Source organism: Pleurodeles waltl, chromosome 2_1 (assembly GCF_031143425.1).
Source record: "Pleurodeles waltl isolate 20211129_DDA chromosome 2_1, aPleWal1.hap1.20221129, whole genome shotgun sequence".
Taxonomy (NCBI): domain Eukaryota; kingdom Metazoa; phylum Chordata; class Amphibia; order Caudata; family Salamandridae; genus Pleurodeles; species Pleurodeles waltl.
In genome coordinates, this window is record NC_090438.1 from 797,470,077 (window position 1) to 797,495,510 (window position 25,434).

Genomic DNA, 25,434 nt, shown 5'->3' on the forward strand with positions numbered 1-25,434 from the left:
AGTACTAGTCATCAGTGCATAAAAGAAATGTTCTTGTGGTATATGTTTTTTAAAATATAATTTAGGGCAGGGATGGCATTTGATTCAATTAAAAATGCTAGCTATTGTTTGCATTTCTTTTTTTGTTTTCTGCAAAAAGTGTATATGTGGGGTCATATTTGATACCATAGGAGGATGTGTGTCATTGTAATTTTTTTGATAGCTCAGTTCATTTTCATTTTTAGCATTGCTGAATTAATGGTAGTGTTTTCTTCAGTCCTCAGTGTTTACAGTCCTCCTTTTTCTGGCCAGCCTGATGGGGTGAGTGTGTTTGTCACTGGTAACCATTTGTCGTTGTTCTCAATGCCATGTCCCTAGAGGCCATTTTGTGTAGTCTGTGTCTATTGGCCTGAATGCTTACTTTGTTCTTCATGCCTCCTTGCTCATTGTTATTTGATCATGCAGCTTGGGGACCTTTGTGCAGCCAGCCAGTCAGTGTGCTTTTGCCATAGGCTTGTATGTGTTTTTTGTTCCTCATGCATCCTTGCTCGCTTTTATAATTTGACCATGTGGCTGGGGGAAATTTGTTGGTTGTTGTGGTTGTGTATTGTAAGGGTGCAATGTCAATAAGGTGTGCATGTTGTGTCATGGATGAAAATCAAGGTGTGTTTGTGTCATGCACATGTTGTGTTGTGATGGAATGGCAATAGATAAAAATATGTATGTGGTGTCATGTGTGATGCAGGAGTACACATATGTGTTAGTTACAGTGTGTACATGTGAGTTACCTTTGTTTTATAGCCGCTGCCATTGTCCAATGTCCATTAATTCCATTGATGGTCTCCCTTTGTTAGCAATCCGCCGGCAGTACATTGCCTACTGGACTGTAACATCTAAATAGGGTAGTCGGGAACCTGCCCACTTAACAGCTAGGATGAGCACTCCATCGTGGGGGTCTATGGCTCAACCACAATACATATAAATATGGCAGGTGGGACACTGTTGACTTGACAGTGTTCTCGGGTCAACCGCCATGGCAGATTTGAGGTAAGAATACCAAGATCTAAATCAGGCCCTTAGTTTGCTACTGCAGGGAAAGGTACAGGGAAAAGGCCTGGTAGCTACTATAGAGGATTTGTTATAGGATTGTGGAGGAGGGGATCACTGATGATGGTGCTAATCATAGGCTTAGTCAGTTACTGTAATTGAAACTGAATGTTTATGAATGTCAAAATGGAAACATTTTAACAGGCATGCATCCATTATGAAAGCCATATGAACAACTTGTCCTGTAAAATGTAGCACTTGCCAAAACATTTTTTTTTCAATGTTTTAGGTAGTCTGGGGCAGAACGTAGGGTTGAATAAAGGGATGCGGTACTAGAAAGTAACTGAGTGGGCCCTGGGAAGGAAGGGAAAGACACCTTGTTTTACTTTCGGTTTTTAATCCATTGAAAGCTTTGAAAATGCCACATTAGCAGAATCAGAGGCGCATTGCACAGCAAACACAGCAGTGCTGAATGATGATGGGTGGGATCTGCCTCACTTAACAAATACAGTGAGTATACTAGTAATTGTCAATAACTAAGCAATGTGACTTACCAATACTTGCCCTTGCTGCAGCAGAGACTCCCTCTGCAACTGCTGCTGTGTTATATGGTGCACTGGAGCTGCCCCCGGCATTGGTGGTGTTTTAAGCTAGAAAAAACATTACACATTTTAGATATTGATACACATCCACGTTTTTATTTTTTTAACAAAATACTCCAACCGTAATACATGACTACAGTTAAGTTCACAGTATCTTCCCTCCTATCTAAAATATAAATTTGGGCATTTTGTTTGTTGACAATGGTAGAGAAGCCTGTAGTCAACCTAGCTAAAATGGAGGGGCAGAGATATGATGATGACTGTGAATAATTTAAAGCACAATGAAGGGGAAGAATAAATTGGCCAATGAAGGACATATGGTTTTAGTTGCAAACTGCAACGGAACCGTCCTCACACTACTTTCCTGCCATGCTGCACTGTCATTGAAACTGGTGGATAATGAATAATTTATTATATACAGCACAGTATTGAGGGGATCACCATAACCGTGGCCACTCTCTCGTCATCTGAACATGAGCAAAAAATAGACAGCCTTCTTAACAAACAAACAGAATAGCTTGCACGGGTCTGCAAAACATGCAATCTTCCCAGTAGACTACCTAATCTATTGTCTTAGTCTTACAGTACCATTTCACAGGTTACATTAGTAAGGGGAGAGGGAAAGCTTAATAAACAAGCAGAAGAAAGCTTAAGCTAAATATAATATAGACAGGAGGAATACAGCTACAGAAACAAGAAATGTAGAAAAAGAATAATGCAAGGAGGGCTAATAAGAATAAACATTAAGTAGAACAAGGATGATTTGAAAAAAAAGTCACAGTATAAAAGCAGGGAGAAACAGTTATTCTAATGGTAAGAGGTAAAAGTTAGAGAAATAAATATTGTTAATGAGAATTTATTAAAACCAGCAGAGCTGTCAGCCGCAGTGCTGGTAGTGACGGTGCTACTTCCACCCATTGCAGCACTTCTGGGTGCAGCTCGCAAGTCCTACTGTGTGGACTTCTGCAAAATGGTTTAAAAAATCCATGAAATTCCACCAGTGAACCGAGTTGCTCAGCTCCCCCCCCACCCCTTCACAATATGTTTTTAACTTTCAGGATTGCGATTTGCACTCTTGTTTTACAAATATCACAAGTACAGCACCACTGGTTCGCATTCAATCCCACTCTTTTCTATATTATCCCCTCCTGATTTTCCTTTATTTTATCAGTGTGTTCCTTTGTATTTGTGTATTTTACATATTTGTCATTTGTGGTGTGTTTTTTATAAATTTCTGAATACTTTTTTATTTGCTTTTTCCTTTACTTTTTATGTTTTTTCTTTCTTATTTCTGTCTATTTCTTCCCCTTTCTTTTCCCACCCTGTGAAATCTAAAGGGCCTCAGAGGGCGTCCCACCTACCTTGTGGCCTTTGGCACTGCCAACAGGTACATTCCTGCTTCATTTACAGCGAGGCAGAGATGGTAGCACATCGCTTTTTTGTGCAGCAGTGCCTCCCCTCCATGCTGACAGCAGGTGGCAGGCCTGGGAGAAAATACATCCTTTGTGAGTATCTGGGGGAGGAGTGCCTGTTGGTTCATCAGCACACTGTGGTCCAGCATATCCACCAGCAATTGGTGCACCGCTCGGCAGACATAATCTACCGCAAACAGGACCTGCTCAACCTGCTGGGCATCAACAAGTAAGGGCTCGGTGAGTAATAGTTATTTATTTGTTGTGTGTGTTCCACAATGCTCATTTTTTCTAATAGCCGTGCTGACTCTCAGAGATAAGTTAAGTTTTCATTACAATGAATATTTATTATGTGATCCAGTTTGAGCTGGCCAGTTGCTCAGTCAGCACTTCCTAATTGTTCTCATCAGTCTGATAATTTAAAAAGCCATGCAAACAGAGACTCCTCCTGTCACCAAGAATAATGTAGTGGTAGCAGTAATAAGTAATATCAGTGAGTTAGTATTCCCTTTTCTTTGCCTTTCTTTACGTAGGTTATGCAGTCCCTCACAATTGCAGTCTCCCGATGATGTGTAGCATGATATCATCGTAGTATGTATCTATCTCTACAGTGAAAAAATAGAGGCTGAGTCGCCCCATTGGTTGAGAAGCAATGATCATTTGTTGCAATATGAATGCATTGTTAGTGGTACATAGTTGCAATTGGAGGGCCATATTTGCAAGGCCCTTTGCACGCTAGAACATCACTTTTCATGACAGTCCTGTGCACTGCAGGGCCATATTTACAAGGTCACATAAAGCCACCCTGTGTGGCTTTGTAAATATGGACTGGGTCAATACAGCGCAAGTTGCTGCATTGACTCACCATGCAACATGAAGGCGGGCCATGGTGTTATGGTTGGTGTTCCCATGTGACACCCATGATGTTTGACACATTCCCATATTTACAAGGTTTGTAAACTTGGGAATGTGTCAAAAGCTTATGCCTCCCCAGTGGAGGCGTATGGGAGACACAACAGGGAGAAATACCTTTATTTCTCCTTGTTTGTTCATTTTTCTGCATCCTACAGCACACACAGAAAAAAGCAAAACTCCTTTTGTGGCTGTTTTTTTTGCAGGAAGGTGTCCTTTTCTGCACAAAAACAATCATCCCCGCAATGCAGTACCCTTGTACCATGGTGCAAGGGTGCCTCTTTTGGCACATGACAGCCCATTGCGAGCCAGCACAGGGGACAAGGACTACAATGTGCCATATCTTGTAGATAGAATGCATTTTTGCTCTATACTTTTGATGCAGGGCAGATCAGCAAGAAGGCTTGTGGTGCTGCCCTGCACCAAAGGTTTGTAAATATTCTCCATAGTTTAGGAAATTTGATCAGGGCCTAGGTGTAGGAATTAGGAAACTAAAAGTAATAGGTCAACTCAAGTTGAGTCAGCCGATACAAGGCGATCTGATTTAGAAATGTACAATGTTACTGCGTTTGCCCTTGCCAGTCAAAATATTTTTGGGGAGATTAACTGTACCACTGTTGTTTTCTTCTTTATTTCTTACCACAGCTCTCAAGGGGAAGAACGCCTCCAGCCTCCCATCAGCACCGTCACCACTGCCGCCAGCGCCTCCCTCTTCCACCTTGAACTGGAACTTCTAACACTTCATCCTGCAACTATTTGCGTGTCTGGACCACTGGGTGGCACACATAGAAGCAACCCTAGACGATCTCTGGACCCACATGGAGAATGCCTACTTCTGACTCTTTTTAATTTTCTGTTTATGTGGGAGGGACATTTGTGGGTGGAGAGGGTGGGAAAGGGAGTTGGGAGTAGGTTTGTTTGCAGTTTGAGCTTTCAGTGTAGACTTTTATTTCTTTTGTTGTGGGCTTTCATTGGACCTTTAAGGACCAGGCCATTTGTTTGGGTAGAGGGGTTAGTTTGTTGTAGGTGGAAAGGGTGGGTTTTCCATTTGAAAGAAAAGAAAATGAGATACATTATTTTACTTCACATTTCCCTCAAATCTTTATTTTGGTGTTTTAGCTTGCACTGCTGTCTTTTATTGTAGCCTTTTATTAAAAATCTACTAAAAATTGTATGTCATTTACTTATACCCTTACACTACTGCCCTCTCTAACTATATTGCCCACTAGGGGATGATTGCATCACCTCTTTGCCTACAAAAACATGATACACACAAACAACATCTTCTTCGGGAAAAGTTAATTATTAACTAAACAAGCTCACTTCAATCCATAGATCTTCTCCTCCCTGAATTTATGAAGAGAGGGCTGCAGCCTCGTTCTTCTTACTGCAGGGTTTTTCCAAGGTGGCATCTTATACTAACTTAAGGGCGTAGTAGTAGTAACAGGCTAGTATGCTAACAGGGAGGACACAAGGTGCCCCTCTCAGCTATGTGAACTCCAACCAAATGATTAATCAAAGGGTTATCCATCACTGTCAACTAGTTAGAAAGAAAACAAAGAGTTAAAGAGTTATATATTGAATCATAACTTTAGAAAGACTGACACTAGACTACCATGATAACAATATTTGACAGATACCAAAGAAGACCTGATATGATAATAAAAATTAGCAATATCAACTTTTTCTGAGCATTTTCTATAAAAACTAAACTTAGGAAAGAAATCCTCAAGTCAGAAGAAGTGAGCTCAGAGTCAGGATTTGTTGGACAAGGTTAAGCCTTTAAGCAACACAAAACACAAGGCCTGAATGGCAATGTTGATGTGGCCTCTGTGGAATATTGCTCAGGTAAAAGGTCATGCAGTGAGTTGGTGCTACTTTTACCACATCCGTTCCAGCAAATGTGTGATCCATTTGTGGTGTAAAATTAAGTCACACCTCAATAAATCACATAGCTGAGGAGAGAGGGTTAGGGACTTGATGAATGGATGGTGTTAGACCTGACAGCCTTAGGGTGGTCACCCCTAACTTTTTGCCTGCCTGCCTCCCTCAACTTTTTAGATACTGTTTTTAAGACTCTGCGCACTGTACCACTGCTAACCAGTGCTAAAGTGCATATGCTCTCTCCCTTTAAACATGGTAACTTTGGATCATACCCAATTGGACTATTTAATTTACTTATAAGTCCCTAGTAGAGTGCACTATATGTACCCTGGGCCTATAGATTAAATGCTATTTGTGGGCCTGCAGCACTGATTGTGCCACCCACTTAAGTAGCCCCTTAACCCTGCCTCAGGCCTGCCATTGCAAGGCCTGTCTGTGCAGTTTCACTGACAATTCAACTTGGCATTTAAAAGTATTTATCAAGCCTAAAACTCCCCTTTTTCTACATATAAGACACACCTATGGTATGTGCTAGGTAACCCATAGGGCAGGGTGCTGTGTAGGCAGAAGGCAGGACATGTACCTGTGTAGTTTACATGTCCTGGTAGATTAAAACTCCACAATTCCTTTTTACACTGCTGTGAGGCCTGCTCCTTTCATAGGCTTACATTGGGGCTGCCCTCATACATTGTTTGAGTGGTAGCTGCTGATCTGAAAGGAGTAGGAAGGTCATATTTAGTATGGCCAGAATGGTGATACAAAGGCCTGCTGACTGGTGAAGTTAGATTTAATATTAATATTTTAGAAAGGCCACTTTTAGAAAGTGAGCATTTCTCTGCACTTAAATCTTTCTGTGCCTTACAATCCACATCTGGCTGGGTTTAGTTGACAGCTCCCCTGTTCATTAACTCAGACACACCCCAAACACAGGATACTCAGCCTCACTTGCATACATCTGCATTTTGAATGGGTCTTCCTGGGCTGGGAGGGTGGAGGGCCTGACACTTGCATGTCAATGGGCAGTAGACTGTCCTCACACAAAAGACTGCCACACCCACTACTGGGACCCTGGCAGACAGGATTGAACTGAAAGGGGAACTGGTGCACTTCTAAGCCACTCTTTAAAGTCTCCCCCACTTCAAAGGCACATTTGTGTATTTAAATAGGGCCTGTGCCCATACAAACTGAGACACTTCCTGGAGAAGAAACCTGAACCAGAACCCGAATTCTGCCAAGAAGAACTGCCTGGCTGCCAAAAGGACTCACCTGTCTGCTTTCTGTGAAGGACTGCTGCACGCTGTCTTGCTGCTTGCTGGCTGTGATGAAGAAGTGCTCTCCAAGGGCTTCAATAGAGCTTGCCTCCTGTTCCCTGAAGTCTCAGGACCAAAAAGACTTCATCTCTACAAGAAGGACTCCTTGTGCGGTGAAATTCGACGCACAGCTTACCATAAATGACGCACAGCCTGCAACGCAGTGAAAATTTCACTGCACGCCAAACTGGAACGATACAGCCCAACTTTGCATCGAGAAGATCAATGCAGCGCCAGCGTAGCGACTGGAAATTCAACGAACTGCCCACTGGATCGACACACTGCTGAGCCAGAATGACGCAGACCAATTTCCAGAGAGCAATCGGCGCAGCCCCTATTGTGTGGTAGAAAATTTTAACCAAATTGATTCAGCTCCTGTGACTTCGTCCTGCCGGTGCAGAAAATCCACGCATCATCCATCGGGCGTCCGAAACCCCACAACCAGAATAGAACCCACGACTGAGGGCCGTAAATCAATGCACAGCCGTTCCTGTATGAAAACTAAACAAGACATCGCTGTGTGCGACCCAAGAAATCAATGCACACCACCTTTGTTTCCACGCATCTCCTCCCCTGCGGTTCTTTGCAGAGATTTTGCTAGCAAACCAGGAACTTTGTGCTTGAAAGAGACTTTGAGGGTCATTCTGACCCTGGCGGCCGGTGGCCGCCAGGGCCACCGACCACGGGAGCACCGCCGACAGGCTGGCGGTGCTCCAATGAGCATTCTGACCGCGGCGGTTCAGCCGCGGTCAGAAGCGGAAAGTCAGCGGTCTCCCGCTGACTTTCCGCTGCTCATTGGAATCCTCCATGGCTGCGGAGCGCGCTCCGCAGCCATGAGGATTCTGACCCCCCCTACCGCCATCCAGTTCATGGCGGGAAAGCCGCCATGAACAGGATGGCGGTAGGGGGGGTCGCGGGGCCCCTGGGGGCCCCTGCCGTGCCCATGCCAATGGCATGGGCACGGCAGGGGCCCCCGTAAGAGGGCCCCAAAATGTATTTCACTGTCTGCCTTGCAGACAGTGAAATACGCGACGGGTGCAGTAGCACCCGTCGCACCTTCCCACTCCGCCGGCTCGATTACGAGCCGGCATCCTCGTGGGAAGGTCGTTTTCCCCTGGGCTGGCGGGCGGTTTAACTGGAACCGCCCGCCAGCCCAGGGGAAAACTCGTAATACCCGCCGCGGTCTTTTGACCGCGGCGCGGTAATTTGGAGGGCGCGACCCTGGCGGGCGGCCTCCGCCGCCCGCCAGGGTCATAATGAGGCCCTTTGTTTGCTTTTAAAAGACTTAAGACACTTTATATCACTTTTTCAGTGATATCTCAACATATACTTATTGCATTTTGATTGTTTTGACCTGCATCTTATCAGATAAATATTATATATTTTTCTAAACACTGTTTGGTGTATTTTTGTTGTGCTACATGGTGTCATTGTATGATTTATTGCACAAATACTTTACAGATTGCCTTCTAATTGTGTGTGACTTACCCTGACTAGAGTGAGGGTCCTTGCTTGGACAGGGGTAGCCTGACTGCCAACCAAAGACCCCATTTCCTACAGATGGGAAAGGGAATTTGGGGAAAAATGTTACAAAGACAAACAATACACAAAAAAACAAAGAAAATATTAATTGGGACGGTGACCAGCACACCATCATCAATCTTGTAGAAGGAAATGATGAAGGGATACGTATGACACAGTTCAGTTAAGTGCATTGCAAATAGTCCTTAAGCCACAGAGAGACCCAAGATAGTATATCTCTGAATGTCAAGGCTTCTCGATTTAAAAAATACAAATTATAAGGATTGAAGTTAACCCACCCAGTTCTAAAAATTATGATTGTTAAAAAAAAAAGGAAAATTATACTGTATTGCCAAATTGGGCAGTGCATCTACATTCTTTTCAGAATGTCTTTCACTCATGAGAGCATGGTTGAACCTGTCCAGTAGGTTAGCTTGAGTTTTGAGCTTTCACCAAGTTTTTCTCGTGTAGGAGGAGAAGGCCTGTGTGTTGAAAAACAACACCTGTATTATAGAGTAAAGAAGTAGGACAAAAGGAAGCAATGTAAGCTTCATGCAGAGTCAGGAGTGTACCAAAAAGTCTCAGAGGCAGAGCAAGATCATAAAGAGGAGTTTCATGTTTGAGTCAGCAATGCAGTAAGCACACACTCAGCAGCATTTCCCAATACAACACACCGTTCTCCAATCCACAGAGCTGAGTGAATGCATGATTTCTCTTTGAAGTCAATAACATTCTCCTCCTAGCTGTTAAGCTTGCCCTGTCCTGAGCCCTTCCATCCTCCTCCTCCTGACTGATTACTCTGTCCCAGTCCCAAACCAAATGAGGTAAACCTGTGTAGTGCACTGCTGTTGAACTAGAGAAACAGAATTGGGGTATTTTGTATAGTTTTGTGTTTGGTAACTAAAGTGACTGGTCTGGTCTCTGAGGATCCAGAAAAAGGAGTGGACCCTACAGTTAACTTTCACTAAATTTAAAAGGCCAATCACTTTCAGGAAAAAAATATAACCCATCTGCACCCAAATATTGTAAATCATATGGAATCAAGATTGCAAATTTGTTGAACTCCTTCCTTTACTATCATCCACCACATACATTATCAATCATCAATCACAATCACTCAATATATCACCACTACTTGGTGCGATAGTTAGTAGTTATCTCTTCCAGTCCAAGCACGGTGGTGGATACAAAATATTATATCCTCTTTGATGGTAGAAACACATTTGAATTTGGCATTGGCACTGGCAGTCTTTTAATCAATGATCTTATGGGGTAGCCCTGCTAGGCGATGCAAAGGATAGACAAAAGCATTGTCTCCAATGTCCTGAAGGGAATATGGGGGCTTCTCTACATACAGGTCAAATTCAAATCCGGCCTTATATGTGACTAAAAATGATGGAGCAACAAAAATCTGACATAAACATAATGTTCCACTAGCGATTTTTTGGGAAAGAACGAAAGAAAGAAAGAAAGAAAGAAAGAAAGAAAGAAAGAAAGAAAGAAAGAAAGAAAGAAAGGAAGAAAGAACGAAAGGAAGGAAGAAAGAAAGAAGAAGTTCATTAAAAAATCATTAAAAACTTCTATGTTGGCACTGGCATACTTGGTCCAGGAAGTAGAGTTTGTCCTCAAACTCAGGTGGTTCACCCAGAAGTTGATCAGCAAACACACTTGATAATGACCAATCATCCTCTTCTTCCTCCTGTCATGTTTCTGGAACATTATAATCAAGTGATATAAAATGCTGGTTAATGTTGATCATGGTTAATCTCTTCACATTTTGAGGTGAGAGACTCACATTTCCCACTGGAATCACTGCACCAGATACACTGTAAACACATTCAGTTGACACACTGGCTACAAGACAAGGCAAGCCTACTTGCTGAGCTCTGGTCATTGGCACATGTTCCCATATCAATACACCAATGGGTTTTGATCCACATATAAATCTTTTGGGTCATCGAGATACTCCTGGAACATCCTCTGAATTGCCCAACACATCTCCCTAAGCTGGCAGCACGGAGGTGTTCAATATTTACAATGCACAACTGGCCCATGTGTGTCTTGGTTCTATGTAGACCTTTGTGGTTGCCTCTGCCATTGGCTCATGTGCAACCGTGCACCTTCACTACCAAACTTGCTCCAGGTAAGCTGGCTAACTGGCTTGTGGAGGTGGATGTATCTGTGCAGGAAGGGCCATCTCCCTGTACATCTGTTATTTAGCTGGAGAATTGGCTCTTTCAGTATTGCAGTTTGCATTAGTGTCACATCAATATGTGTTCATAGTACAGTCCACTTCCTTATTGCTAGCTGGCAACGTCACCCCAGGAGTGATGTGTGATGTTGGTACTGCCTCAGTATTTCCATGTCACCTACATGTAAGTCAGCATCATCATGCTATGTGTCTCATGGTGTTTGACCTGAAGCAACACACATTGCACACCCCGTCCACAGTACTTATTGCTTGGGAGGGTGTGGGATTCACTATGTGGCCTTATGTAATAGTAAATGATTCATCTTACAAGTTATACTTCCAGTGCAGGCCATGTCAGTGTCACTGTGTGGTTTGATATTGGTCCCTTGTAGCTCTAGAGTGGCATCTATTGTTATAGGCAGCCATCATTTGTCTATATGTGTGTATCCCATTGTGTCAGGGTGTCCAACATAACTCTCTGTGTCACACCTCAGTGTCTTCCTGGCCAGGTGTCAGTGGTGTATGTATTGTGTGTCCTACAGGGTTGCTGTGCCGTGTGTATATCACTAGGTTTAGGACTTACAGACAAGAAGGCCATTGCCATATCTTCAGTCCTGGAAGTGCTGACTGATGGTGCTGTGGAGAAAGATGAAGGAATCATGTGCAATCCCAGGATACTTTGTCAAAATGTTGGTGAACAATCGCTGGTGATCAACAATGGCCTGTACATTTATGGAACTGTGCTGAATAACCAGAAACTGCTTCCGGGCTTTAAAAGGAGGGCTGAAATGAGTGCATATTCATCTGCAGATGGTCAGTATGTTGTTGACTAGGTATTTTGTTTTATAAAGTCTTGTACAACCAGGTTGATGCAGGGCACCAAACACAGGACCCTGAAATATCCATTGTCTGCCATGGCCTTGAATATGTTACTGCCATTGTCCTTGGCAATAAATTCAATTCAGAGACCTCTGGGTCGCAGCCATTCAGACATCTTGCTATTAAATTTGTCCAAGATTTTTGCAGCTGTATGTGATTTCTCAACAGTGAACATGGGTACTGTTGCATGCCACCTAACGCTCCTAAAAAATTCTATCAGGCCAAGACCTATTGAAAGCTTTTGCTTTACCCCAGCAAAAGAAATCCAGTGTGCAGCGATGCACATGTATTTAGTAGCCTGACAACTGATCCACATGCCTGTCATCAGATGGATAGTGTTGACAACACTTCGCTGCAAAGCTTCTCCAACTAATTGAAGCACATCATCATGCAGCGTTGGAACAACCCTGGCAAATAAGGTCTGACAAGGAACCTTCTCTTTCTGGCAAATGGCTTATGAAAATTCTAAGAATCCCACTCCTTCCTGAAAAGAAAAAAGTAGGAGGTCCATTGGTAACATTTTTGCCTGCTTCCCATTGTAAAAATGTGCATTTGGGTGGTTGAAGTTGCAGGGCCTCTCCTGCCTAAGCATGCCCATAATAGTAGCCTGGATTTTTTTCTTTTGTGGGGCCACTGATGGAGGCAAGTTTTGAGATGTAGGTGATGTTACACTCAATGTGCGTTATGGTGCAGTCACCAAATGCCATGGTGTCTCCATCTGACTCTGAGTCTTCCAGTGCCATTGTCAGATCGCAGAGGTAGGTGAGTCTGGCACACTGCTTGGTACAGGGCTTTCTCGCCTTCCACCAAGATTTGTCCAGTTGTAGCTGATATTTACAGTCTCTCCTCACCTTTACCACTCCAACCACATTTAGCAATTTTTTAAAGGTGCTCCTCTTACCCAATTGAGTGACTTTTTTCATATGGGTTGGCTGGCCTTCAGTACCATAATGTGAACCAGGCTTACCTCAATTAACACTCATGTGACAAATGGAGGATATTGCAATGTTCTCCTATTTGTTAATCATAAAAAAGTCCCAAACAGTGGAGAAGTACTTTCTTACTGGGCCACTGCCAATACCTGAAGAAGGACTGAAGGTATGTGGACATGTCTATTGCCTCTCTGCAGTTTATGTCTCTACAGAGGTAGGGATTGGTACAGGTCGCTTCTGGGGCCTTACAAATATGGGAGCTGGTGGTACTGTCTCTACCACAACGATTGGCACATCGTCATTATTCTCCTCACCATCATCCCCCTCATCATCCTCCCCTTCCATGGTTCTCAGACTTTCTGGAATGTTTCTTTTCCCTTTCCTCTCCAGGCATCTCCTGGACTCTTCCAGGGCCACTCCATGCCCATATCATTATCATCAGAAGTAGTGCTTGGAGAAGATGGTGGAGCAGTACCCTTCCTTTTTTCATGCTGGAGATCTGAGAGCCAGGATTCCAAAAGAGGAGGTTCCTGCTCAACAGGAAACTGAACCTCCTGTTCTGCTTCAGCTTCAGGATAATCTACTATTTGTGACTGTAACTGCTGACCACTTTTCTCTCTTTCCTGAAACCCTTGGGTACTACTTTACAAAAGGGACATCAAACTCAGCATCACTGATCATCGGCGACGCCATGATTACGTGGCTGACTCACTGACAGACATGGTCTTGGGCTTACGTTGGGGTTGTGCTGTTGATGTGGGAGTCCTGCTCCCAGGTTACTCCTTGGAGGCCGGTGTATCTGGAACACATCTCCCAAGAAAGGATGCAGTTGACATGTGACTGGTGAAAATCTACTTTTTCCCACTAGCCACTTTCGTGGGAGAAACTTTCTTTGGGGCCATCTTAGGACTCTCCGTTGGCAGTGGCACTTAGTTGCATAAGCGGAAGAGATTGGAGGTCTAACTGTACAGACCTTCTCTTTGTGGGTGATGTGAGGTCTCTCCTCTTGTGCACCTAAAAGCAACTAAGCAAGAAAACCATGTAGTTGGCGAAACTAGTCATTGTTGCAGGTTCGTATAGTACAGAAAAATGCAATATTAGTGCAGTTGGTCACTTATGTAATAAATACCAATTTAATCACACATTATAAAGTCAAACCACACCACCACCCCATAAAATGTCACTTCAAATCAGGCAGCATAACATGTAGGTATAGCTCTTTGCTTTAGTTCCATCTGTAAAGGAGACATCTGTGGTAGTCAGAGAAAGGTGCATGGGTAAATGGGTAAATGGAACAATCCTTAAAAAAAACTATGGTGGCAAGGTGGTCCAGGGGAAATCGAATAATCAATAATAAAATGATTTATGCTACAGATGTTTCTGCAGTGCACCCCAGCCAGGTTACCAAGGAGAAAATGAAATGATTAGACACCTAAATAAAACGAATGCTGTAGCATAGTTGTGTGCCTTTGATGGATGGATAAATGTAGGAATGGATGAATGCATGAATGGATGGTTAAAGGCAATATGGCAGAATTATGTTATTAATTTTGTCCTGTAGCGAATATTTCTTAGTGATTTTTAACTTTATTTTAAGTTGATATCACTTGACTGTTTGGGGCACTGGTTTATTTTAAAACTTGATTTTACTTGACTGTTTGGGGCACTTACTTATTCAGGGCATGCCACTTTTCATAATTTTTGGTAGTTCCCATTTGTAAGAGCGGGACTACCTCGACAGGCACCATTGATGTTAACACTCTAGTCTTTTTCTCTTTCAAGAGAAAGGACTATTTAAATTCTATGCTGATACGACCGTGCAGTGGGTGTGCACAGAAGTCGCGCTGATGGCACACCAAAAGCAACCCAGTCTGCGCCTGTATGCGTGCCGTCTATGCTCAGCACCAGCTGCTGGTTACAATAGCTATTCTGCTGATCACCCTGAAGGTAGGCTGATGTATACTAAAGAGCAACTTGTAGCTTTTAATGGATGGCCAGACCATAATATACACAATCAAAGCCAGATCTATAATTAAGCATTCAGAGAGCCTAATTTACTCATAACAAATGATAATTTTGACTTAATTTTCATTACTGAAATGTGCACCTCTCCTGACTCCATAATTGATTTCAGCTAGACCTGCCACACGGGCTTTAGTATCTTACTTAAGCTACTTATTATCAAAAGAGGAGGGGAGTAGGGATTAGTTTTAAAAAGAGATGGAACCTGGAACTTCAGACACAGGGTGAAATCCTGGGTCTTGACATTCTAGGTTTCACCATGAAGACTAAGAATGGCTGTATGTTTTCAGGAATGCTGTGTTATTGCCCATCTGACCCTACAGCCCCTCATTTGCAGCTTTTAATTGAGACAATCACCAATGTAGCATAGGCCACTCCAAATTGTTTTGTATTGGGGACTTTAATATGTGGGGAGAGGAACTACCACCATCTCCCGCATACAGGGAGCTCAGCAGCTCCTTTAATACTTTGGGACACCAAAAGAGGGTTTTGGGCCCTACGCAGTCCAGTGGCCACATGTTAGATCTTATGCTAGATCTTATATTTCCTGCAGAAAAGCTGGTCTCCATGCTGGGTATCACCCTTCTCTGCTGTTCTTATCATGCCTTGGTAATGTGTACCCTCCATGTTAGAACACTAAGGGGCCAGATGTAGCAAATGTTTGCGACTCGCAAACGGGCCGATTCGCAATTTGCGACAGTGCAAAATCGGAAATGGGATGCAAAAAGCCCATTTCCGACTCGCAAAAAGCGATGGGACCCGTTTGCGAGTCGCATCCGTTGCGACCCCATTTTGCGACCCGCAAATTGCAAGTCGCAATTTGCGAGTCGCAAACCTTATGCAATTGCAACTCGCAAATTGCGACTAGTCTCAAAAAGCCCAGTTTGCATGTCCCATTTACCACTAACTCAGAGCAGGTGGTAACCATTACCAAAGTATAAAAGGGGACCCAGAAGGCATCTGGGTTACTCAAGATGGCGGAGATATACCTGATAGCAGTGAGGAGGAGAGTCTACGCAGCCCAGCAGAGGAGGAGGAGGGGCCACAGACAGGAGAAGATATATAGAACCAGGCAGACTCTTTTTCAGCAAACTGAAGAGGAGATCTATGACAAATACCGCCTTAGCAGCGCAGCCATTCTAGAATTAATAGATTTACTGAAACCACAGCTAGAACACAAGACTCTGCGTGGCTGCGCCATCCCTACACATGTGCAAGTGCTATGCGCACTGCACCTCTTGGCCTCAGGGAGCTATCAGGGGGTCATTGCCGTGGCAGGTGGGGTATCCCAAAGTGCAGTGTCAAGGTTCCTCAGGGCATTCCTAGATGCCTTAGTCACGCACATGTCTCACTTCATATACTTACCAAGGAATGAGGCAGAAATTAACAGCACCAAGCTGGACTTTTACCGCATTGTCCACTTTCCTCATGTCATAGGGTGTGTAGATGGGACACACATTCAAATATGCCCCCCTGCTAATTTGGAACACATTTTCCGCAACAGGAAGTGTATCCACTCACTCAACATACAGGTTGTTTGTGATGCCCAATATGTCATCACGGACATCGTAGCTAAGTTTCCTGGCAGTACCCATGACTCATAAATTTTTAGGCATAGTGGGATACATCAACGCCTGGAACGTGGGGAATTTGGAGACGGTTACCTCCTAGGTTGAGCCACAGACACTTGCAGACATACACACAGGTCACTGTGCACGACAATCTGGACTTCCTAACCGTGTACTTTTGTGCCCAACAGGTGACAGTGCATATGCTCTCAGGCCTTGGATCATGACTCCGTTTTTAACACCCAGAACTGAATCAGAGAGGCAATACAGCAGTGCGCATAAGAGGACCAGGAACCTGATCGAGCGCACCTTCGGACTGCTGAAGGCAAGATTCAGATGCCTCCACCGCAGTGGAGGCGCCCTCCAATACACCCCCATTACCGCTTTCAAAATTGTGGTCGCATGCGCCATCCTCCACAACATAGCCACCCGACGTGGGCTACCTCTCACCCCTGCAGACCCAGATCCTGATGATGAAGAGCAAGAACAACCACATCGCCATCATGGGGATAGGAGTCTAGCTAATCAAGGCAGACTGAGACGGGACCACATTGCAACGCAATATTTTGGACGGTACGTGTCAACTCCCACCATACTCACCTATTAACCATTTGTTAAGTGGAACAAAAATAACTGTTTTATTAATGTCATGAAGAAACTATATACAAGTTGAAATTGTCCATGGGCAGGAAAATGCCAACCAGTCATGTGGCACATTAACGCCATGTGCCACATGAATCTGTCCTGGCTGTTATCTATGATCTCCTGCCCCTCCTGCCAGCCTGGCTGGTCCCTGCTGCGTCCATGGTGCTGTGCCTACCACTCCTCAGCACCCTACTGTGAGTGGCAGAGACACTGCTCACTGTTGAGCCCTCCTCCCAGGTGTATTTGTTAACTTCCTGGCTGTGATGTCATCATCATGTGCCAGGAAGTGTTTCCAGGGTGTTCTGGTATGCTTTCTGGAGTGTTCTGCTGCATCTGCAAGCAATTTTGAAGGTATTCGCAATTTGCGACACCCACTCGCTAATTGCGAGTTCGTTTTTTGCACACTCGCAAACAGCGACCTCGCAGACTGCGGACCCGCACACAGCGTTGCGAGTCCAGCTGCGAGTCGCAAAATCGGATCGCTTTTTTTTCTGGCATTCCAATTTGCGACTCGCATTTTGCGAGTCGCATCAACTCGCAAAATGCGAGTCGCAATTTTTATTTTTGCTACATCTGGCCCTAAATCCTGTTAAGAAAACAGAGCACCTCACCCAAAATACTCACATGCCCTGGCATAAACGAGGCAATTCTTTTCGTGGAAAATTATCCAACCTGATTACCGTCTTCACCCAAGACAAATCTGTACACAAAAACTATGCAGCAATGGAAACTAAAATCTATCAGCTCCTTGTCTCTGAGATCCCTTTACAAATTAGGAAGAAAGCCACTTGGTATAACCTCTTCCAAAAACAAGTGTAAATACCGATCTACAGGAAGGCAATTAATGCAGCTAGGACAGACTTCTATGCACTGTATTAGCTGCCCACAATAACATTAAAAAGGTATTTGAGATCATACTTGAATTATCTAATCCAGATTGTGTGGAAACAAACTTCACCCCATCTCAAGATTTCTGCAATAACTTTGCAATATTCTTTGGAACAAGATAAATAAAATCAAAGAGTACATTAAGATCCTTTCTTTCCTCTCGAATCAACAAATACCTGGAAGTTTCCAACATAGATTGAATAACGCTCTGGCCTTTTGTACTTTAGGCAACCAATTTGACTCCAACATCTTGCAGACTAATCAAGTAAATGTCGTGGAGAAATTTGAGGCTACAATATTATTTGATAGAACACAGCCAAGCTGTTGCTCTTCCACCTTATTGGTCAGCATACAGGGAGGTGAAAAGGGGGTCCCCCAAGAGTCTGCTCTCAGTACATGATTGAAACTCACAACATATATGTAGTAAATTATGCCGATGATACTCAATTGATTTTGCAATTGGATAGCAACCACCAAGCAGGAATTCTGACCTTTCATAATTGCATGAAAGATATTCATACTTGGCTTAATGTCAACTCTTTGAAATTCAATGGAGACAAAACAGAGTTACTGTGTTGCTCAGCCAATAAGGCTCCTATTGATTTACTATCTCAGTTTTGGTCTTTACCTACTCATACTGTGCTCACTCCTTCCAGCATGGTCTGTACCTTAGACTGACATTTGATAATACTCTTTTTCTGGAGGCTCAGCTTACTAAAGTTGCCGGGACTTGTTTCTCATTATTACAGGGCCTACAGAGGCCCCACAATGAATTTCACTGTCTGCATTGCAGACAGTGAAATTCGCGACGGGTGCCACTGCACCCGTCGCACCTTCCCACTCCGCCGGCTCCATTCGGAGCCGGCGTCCTCGTGGGAAGGTTGTTTTACACTGGGCTGGCGGGCGGCCTTTTGGCGGTCGCCCGCCAGCCAGTGTAAAACCCAGAATACCCGCAGCGGTCTAATGACCGCGGTGCGGTATTCTGGAGGGGGGAACTCTGGCGGGCGGCCTCCGCCGCCCGCCAGGGTGAGAATCACCCCCTAAGACCCATTATGAGGACAAGCATATTGTAAATGTCTAAGTTCAATAGCAGGAAACGGACTATACAAAATTAGGAATAGGAGTAGCTTGATGCATATGTGCTACTATAGTAAGCATGAAAATGAGTACCACACTCAATTGATGACATCATCAGTAATGCTATCTGTAATGTCATTTGTCATGTTTTCAGTAATGTCATCAATGAGGTAATTGAACAATTCACAATAAATATGAGGCCATAAACAGTACATGGCACGGGTGCAAGTTATAGCTAGCTATGAAAACTATTTAGGTTAAATTACTACAATGTAACTGCCATTTTCTCCTACTTATAATAACATTGTAACCTTTGTTTTAGAAGGTCATTTCTAAGGGTTTTGTTAAAGCACAATTACAAATCCTAACTATAAAGTCACTTTAACCTTTGTTATTTACAGTCATTTTCTAAACCTTTTTTTAATGCAAAGCAACATATTATTGCATTTATTAACTATGATCTCAATTTAAGCTTTGTTTTTTTCAGTGAACACCTGATGTAAAAGGTTTTTGTTACCTATTATTATTTTTTACAGTTATGAATAGCAATGCTTGAAAGTAATGTATTTACATGTTATTAAAATGTATGGTTACCATAAATTGTAAATTCAGAAAAGGTTGTTAGAACATTTTATAATTAAACCAAATGTGTGCATTAATTTTAATATTTTTCTTAACATTAATTTATCTTTATTTATATCTTCAATAATGTTCAAATAATTTAGTTTAGTTTAACATTAATTCCTGGGGTTTTATTTGAAGTCCCTATCTCAATTACTCTTTATGGAAGGGTGTTGCAGTATCAGTAATTAGCTATGTATGGTGTTGGACTTATTACTGTTTCTTTTCTGGCATTAGTAACGTGCACTCATAAATTTGTCTTTACTCCTTTTTTTAGAGAGTGGTAACTTCTAAGTCCACACTTTTGAGTACCCTTATGCTCGGATATTGTGAATAGCTAAAAGTAGTAAAGTTACTCAAAATTGTAAAAGTAAACTACTTGTGGAAAAAAGTCACAAGTGTGATTTACATTTGTGAAGAGCCCTGATTTTCTATTAATAGTAAGATGCATTTTTCTTCTTAGTTAAATTAGAATATTCTTAGCTCGGAAGATATTTGTAGAAGTCTTTATGAGGGATATCAAACACCTCCCTTATCTGCTACAACGTTTTAGGAATGTCATCAGAAAGTAGCTGGTAAAGAAATTGTATTTTGATCAATGCACAGGGACAGGGCATAGGTATTTCTATAAGGAACCAAAGTTATCTCAGATGGAGTATAACCAGCATATATTTCAGAAGTATTCTAAGATTTCTGCCAATACTCTACCAACTTCTATAACACTCCTATATTTAGTTTGTTTGAGGTGGTGTTTGGAATCAGAAAATAAAAATAATTCTAGATGTGATGGTGTATCCTATATATGCTGTGTTGTACCTCAGTGTCATCAGTCTTTTATATAATGATGCTCACCCTCCACTCCTACCCTTCCCTGGCTACTGGTGGGTGTAAGTGTTCTAAAGCCTGTCTGGGTTTTTAATTTCCTGTTATAAAGTAGGTGATTATGGTACCTAGGTGGTCATTACAACCCTGGCGGACGGTGTTAAAGCTGGGGAAATACCGCAAACAGGCCGGCGGACCAAAAAAGGGAATTATGACCCTGGCGGAAACTGCCAACAAAGACAGCCACTTTAACACACCGCCCGCCACTGCGGTGCAAACAAGCAGCGCGGCGGTCACCGCCAACAGACAGGCGGAAGACAATGTACCGCCCACAGTATTACAACCCGCCAATCCGCCACCTTTTCCGGGGCGGATTCACCGTGGATAAAAACCCGGCGGAAACAGCTTTTGCAATGGGAAAACGCTCACCTGAACACATCCCATGAGGAACGAGGACTCCATGGAGCCGGAACTCCAAATACTCCCTGCCCTTGTCTTTCTGCTCCTCTACGACCAACAGCTACGTAGGCGCCAAAGACAACGGTGAGTACTGCACCTACGACATGGGGGAGGAGGAGGCAAAAGTTAGGGGGACACCCACCAAACACCCCCACCTCCACTCTCGCATATCACAACATACACACCAATGCATTCACAAAAATCACAGTAACAACCCACAATCCCCCCGGAAGAATGAAAAGACAAAGCGAAATTTGGTCAAACATTGTAATGTGGCAATATACATGTCATACAAAAATATACAGATATATATTTGAAAATCAGTCATAGTTATATACAATACGATAAGTAGTGCAGATATGTACATAACAATGTCTGTGCACCAACAGTCCAAAAATGCATGGGCGAGGCCCACAAACGATACCTGACCACAATCGGAGAGCACACTGCTGGGGCATCAGATAGAAATACTACAGGCACCTCAGGGGGAAGAGAAGGGGGGGCACCTCAGCAGGATGACTGCAAAGCCAGATCCACGACGGGGCTCCATGCCCATTGATGTATCCTGGGGAGTGCAAAGCCACAGTCTCTCAAGTCTCTACAGTGGATGGCTTGCCCACTGTACCATCCTGGGGAGTTCAAAGCCACAGTCTCTCAAGTCTCTACAGTGGGTAGGTTGCCCACTGAACCATCCTGGGGAGTGCAAAGCCACAGTCTCTCAAGTCTCTACAGTGGGTGGTTTGCCCACTGAACCATCCTGGGGAGTGCAAAGCCACAGTCTCTCAAGTAGATGTAGGTCTCAACTTGTACTGGGGGGGACAGATGCCCAGACTGGATGAGTCTCCCCGTGAAAGTTCCTGTCCTGTCACTGTCCCAGCTGCAAATGGGATAAGGATGCCTGATGTGGCGGTCCATTCATTCCTACCCAGTGCTTGCTCTGTTCAGCGGTGCTTTGACATGGAGGTTCAGGACTGTTCAGCGGTGCTTTGACATGGAGGTTCAGGACTGTTCAGCAGTGCTTTGCCATGTCGGTCTTTGCCCTGTTCAGCGGTGCTTTGCCATGGCGGTCTTTGCCCTGTTCAGCTGTGCTTTGACATGGCCGTTCAGGACTGTTCAGCGGTGCTTTGCCATGGCGGTCTTTGCCCTGTTCAGCGGTGCTTTGACATGGCGGTCTTTGCCCTGTTCAGTGGTGCTTTGACATGGCGGTCTTTGCCCTGTTCAGCGGTGCTTTGACATGGAGGTTCAGGACTGTTCAGCGGTGCTTTGCCATGGTGGTCGGTGCCCTGTTCAGCGGTGCTTTGACATGGAGGTTCAGGACTGTTCAGAGGTGCTTTGCCATGGCGGTCTTTGCCCTGTTCAGCGGTGCTTTGACATGGAGGTTCAGGACTGTTCAGCGGTGCTTTGCCATGGCGGTCTGTGCCCTGTTCAGCGGTGCTTTGACATGGAGGTTCAGGACTGTTCAGCAGTGCTTTGCCATGGCGGTCTTTGCCCTGTTCAGCGGTGCTTTGACATGGAGGTTCAGGACTGTTCAGCGGTGCTTTGACATGGAGGTTCAGGACTGTTCAGCGGTGCTTTGCCATGGCGGTCTTTGCCCTGTTCAGCAGTGCTTTGCCATGGCGGTCTTTGCCCTGTTCAGCGGTGCTTTGCCATGGCGGTCTGTGCCCTGTTCAGCGGTGCTTTGACATGGCGGTCTTTGCCCTGTTCAGCGGTGCTTTGCTATGGCGGTCTTTGCCCTGTTCAGCGGTGCTTTGCCATGGCGGTCTGTGCCCTTTTCAGCAGTGCTTTGACATGGCGGTCTTTGCCCTGTACAGCGGTGCTTTGCCATGGCGGTCTTTGCCCTGTTCAGCGGTGCTTTGACATGGTGGTTCTGATACGGACATTGGTGTGTGGCATGAGGTTCTATCATTGCCCAGCGGGGCTGTGGCATCCGGGGCCCTCCTGGGCATTGACTCAGGCGGTGGCGGTGGTCTCCTGACCAGTGACGATACTTGGGCCCTCCTGGGCATTGACTCCGGCGGTGGCGGTGGTCTCCTAACCAGTGACGATACTTGGGCCCTCCTGGGCACTGACTCCGGCGGTGGTCTCCTGACCAGTGACAATACTTGGGCCCTCCTGGGCTGTGACTCTGGCGGTGGCGGTGGTCTCCTGACCAGTGACGATACTTGGGCCCTCCTGGGCTGTGACTCCGGCGGTGGTCTCCTGACCAGTGACGATACTTGTGCCCTCCTGGGCTGTGACTCTGGCGGTGGTCTCTGGACCAGTGACGATACTTGTGCCCTCCTGGGCTGTGACTCTGGCGGTGGTCTCCTGACCAGTGACAATACTTGTGCCCTCCTGGGCTTTGACTCTGGCGGTGGTCTCTGGACCAGTGACAATACTTGTGCCCTCCTGGGCTGTGACTCTGGCGGTGGTCTCTGGACCAGTGACGATACTTGTGCCCTCCTGGGCTGTGACTCTGGTGGTGGTCTCTGGACCAGTGACGATACTTGTGCCCTCCTGGGCTGTGACCCCGGCGGTGGTCTCTGGACCAGTGACGACAGTACTGGCGGTTGTGTGTCGACCGCCGGAAATGATGGCGCACTTCTCCGCTGTGACACCCACAACAGGCTGGGCAGACTTCCTCTGGCCCTTCCCCACCTTTGGTGGAGTCACAGCTGACTCTCCAATCCCCTTGGAACCCATGTCAGATGTTTTTCCACCAGGAGTCTTAACACGGTCCCGTCGTCCACTCTCCAATTTTAGAGCCTTTACAGGGGGTGGGCTGCCAGTCCCTTGGCTCTGGGTCATACTGCCTCCCTGGTGGCCGGTGCACTCCACATACCTTGAACATGCACCACTGGTATTGGAGACTTTTTGGCTGAGGCGCTACGACGGGACTGATGAATTGGAGGGGGTGGGGTGGGGGCAAATAGGTCAACTTTCCACCACAGCTATTATGACACACATCTCGGAATCCGCCGAAATTCAGACCCCCACACAACACCGCCACACCAAAGGTCTGCGATAAACTGGCGGAAACAAATCCTCCACCTCCACAGAAACACGCCCAATCTATTACGACCCACAAATCCACACCGTGGTCTTACAACCGCGGTATTCCATTGGCGGTACACACCGCCGCGCTCAAAATACACACAAATCTACAAAACACCGCCACATTGGACAATTCCAAATACACACACCTGATACACATACAAACACCACTCCCACACACCCAATACAATATAAAACAAACACCCACATCACCCACAAACCCCTACGACCAAAAAACACGAACAAAGGCCAGAGAGAGAGCACAGAATAGACAACCCCATCACACAGAGGCACACAACACCATCACCCACACAACATCCACACACAAAACACCACACACCACTACACTCACCACACTCATCACCACATACACCACCTCACACATCACCCACACCACCCAATGTCACGCCAAAGACACCCCCGCTTCTCCGAGGAGGAGCTCAGGGTCATGGTGGAGGAAATCGTCCGGGTAGAGCCACAGCTATTTGGCTCACAGGTACAGCACACATGAATAGCCAGGAAGATGGAGTTATGGCGCAGAATAGTGGATAGGGTGAACGCCGTGGGACAGCACCCAAGAAATAGGGAGGACATCCGGAAGAGGTGGAACGACCTACGGGGGAAGGTGCGTTCCATGGTATCAAGGCACAACATCACGGTACAGCGGACTGGCGGCGGACCCCCACCTCCTCCCCCAGAATTTACAACATGGGAGGAGCAAGTCTTAAACATCCTGCATCCTGAGGGCCTCGCAGGAGTCGGTGGAGGAATGGACTCTGGTAAGTCTCATCTTCACTACTTCATCCCCCCCACCCCACCTGCATGCCAACTCATACCCCCACCCTCACCCTCACCCCCATCACAACTACCCCTTGCAAATGTCTCACCATCACAACCCACCCATCCTAAAACTTAGCCCTGCATGTGGCCCCAAAGCATGGACACCCATCACCAAAGCATGCCCAAATGCACATACCCACCCATTGCACGCCATTGGCACACACAGAAGCAATAACCATACTTTTATACCCATGCAGGACCCGAACGCCAGGTCACTGCGCAGGAGGGTCCACAAATGTCCACTCCACTCCCAGAAGAGGCCCACAGTGATGACAGCAGCTCTGTCTCCCTGGATCAAGATGACCAGCCCGGTCCATCGGGGACCTCGGGACAGTCGGTTCCCCTCAGACAGTCACAGGCCACAGCAGACCTTCCCCCCTCTGGGAACACCAGCACCCACCCAGCGGGCCCATACCTCTGTCCCCAGGACACGTCAATCAGCGGTGTGTCCACCACTACAGGGAACCCAGGTTAACCCACCACCCCAACAACAACAGGGACCTGGGGGCAGTGGTAGTGGGCACACGGTCCAGGGGACGGAGGCCCAGGTAAACAGGGGAACTGGGAGGGCTGCTGTGCGACAGGGGGGGGACAGGCCAAGGGAACCCACTCTCCACGAGGCCCTCTCCTCCATCATGGGAGCATACCACCGCTCCCAGGAGACAATGGCGACGGTCCTGGCCAGGTTTCAGGAAATCCAGCTTCTGCAGGAGCAACAGTATATGGGGTTCAGGGAGGAACTAAGAAACATCAGTTCCGCCATGGGTACCATCGTAGTGGCCCTGAATGA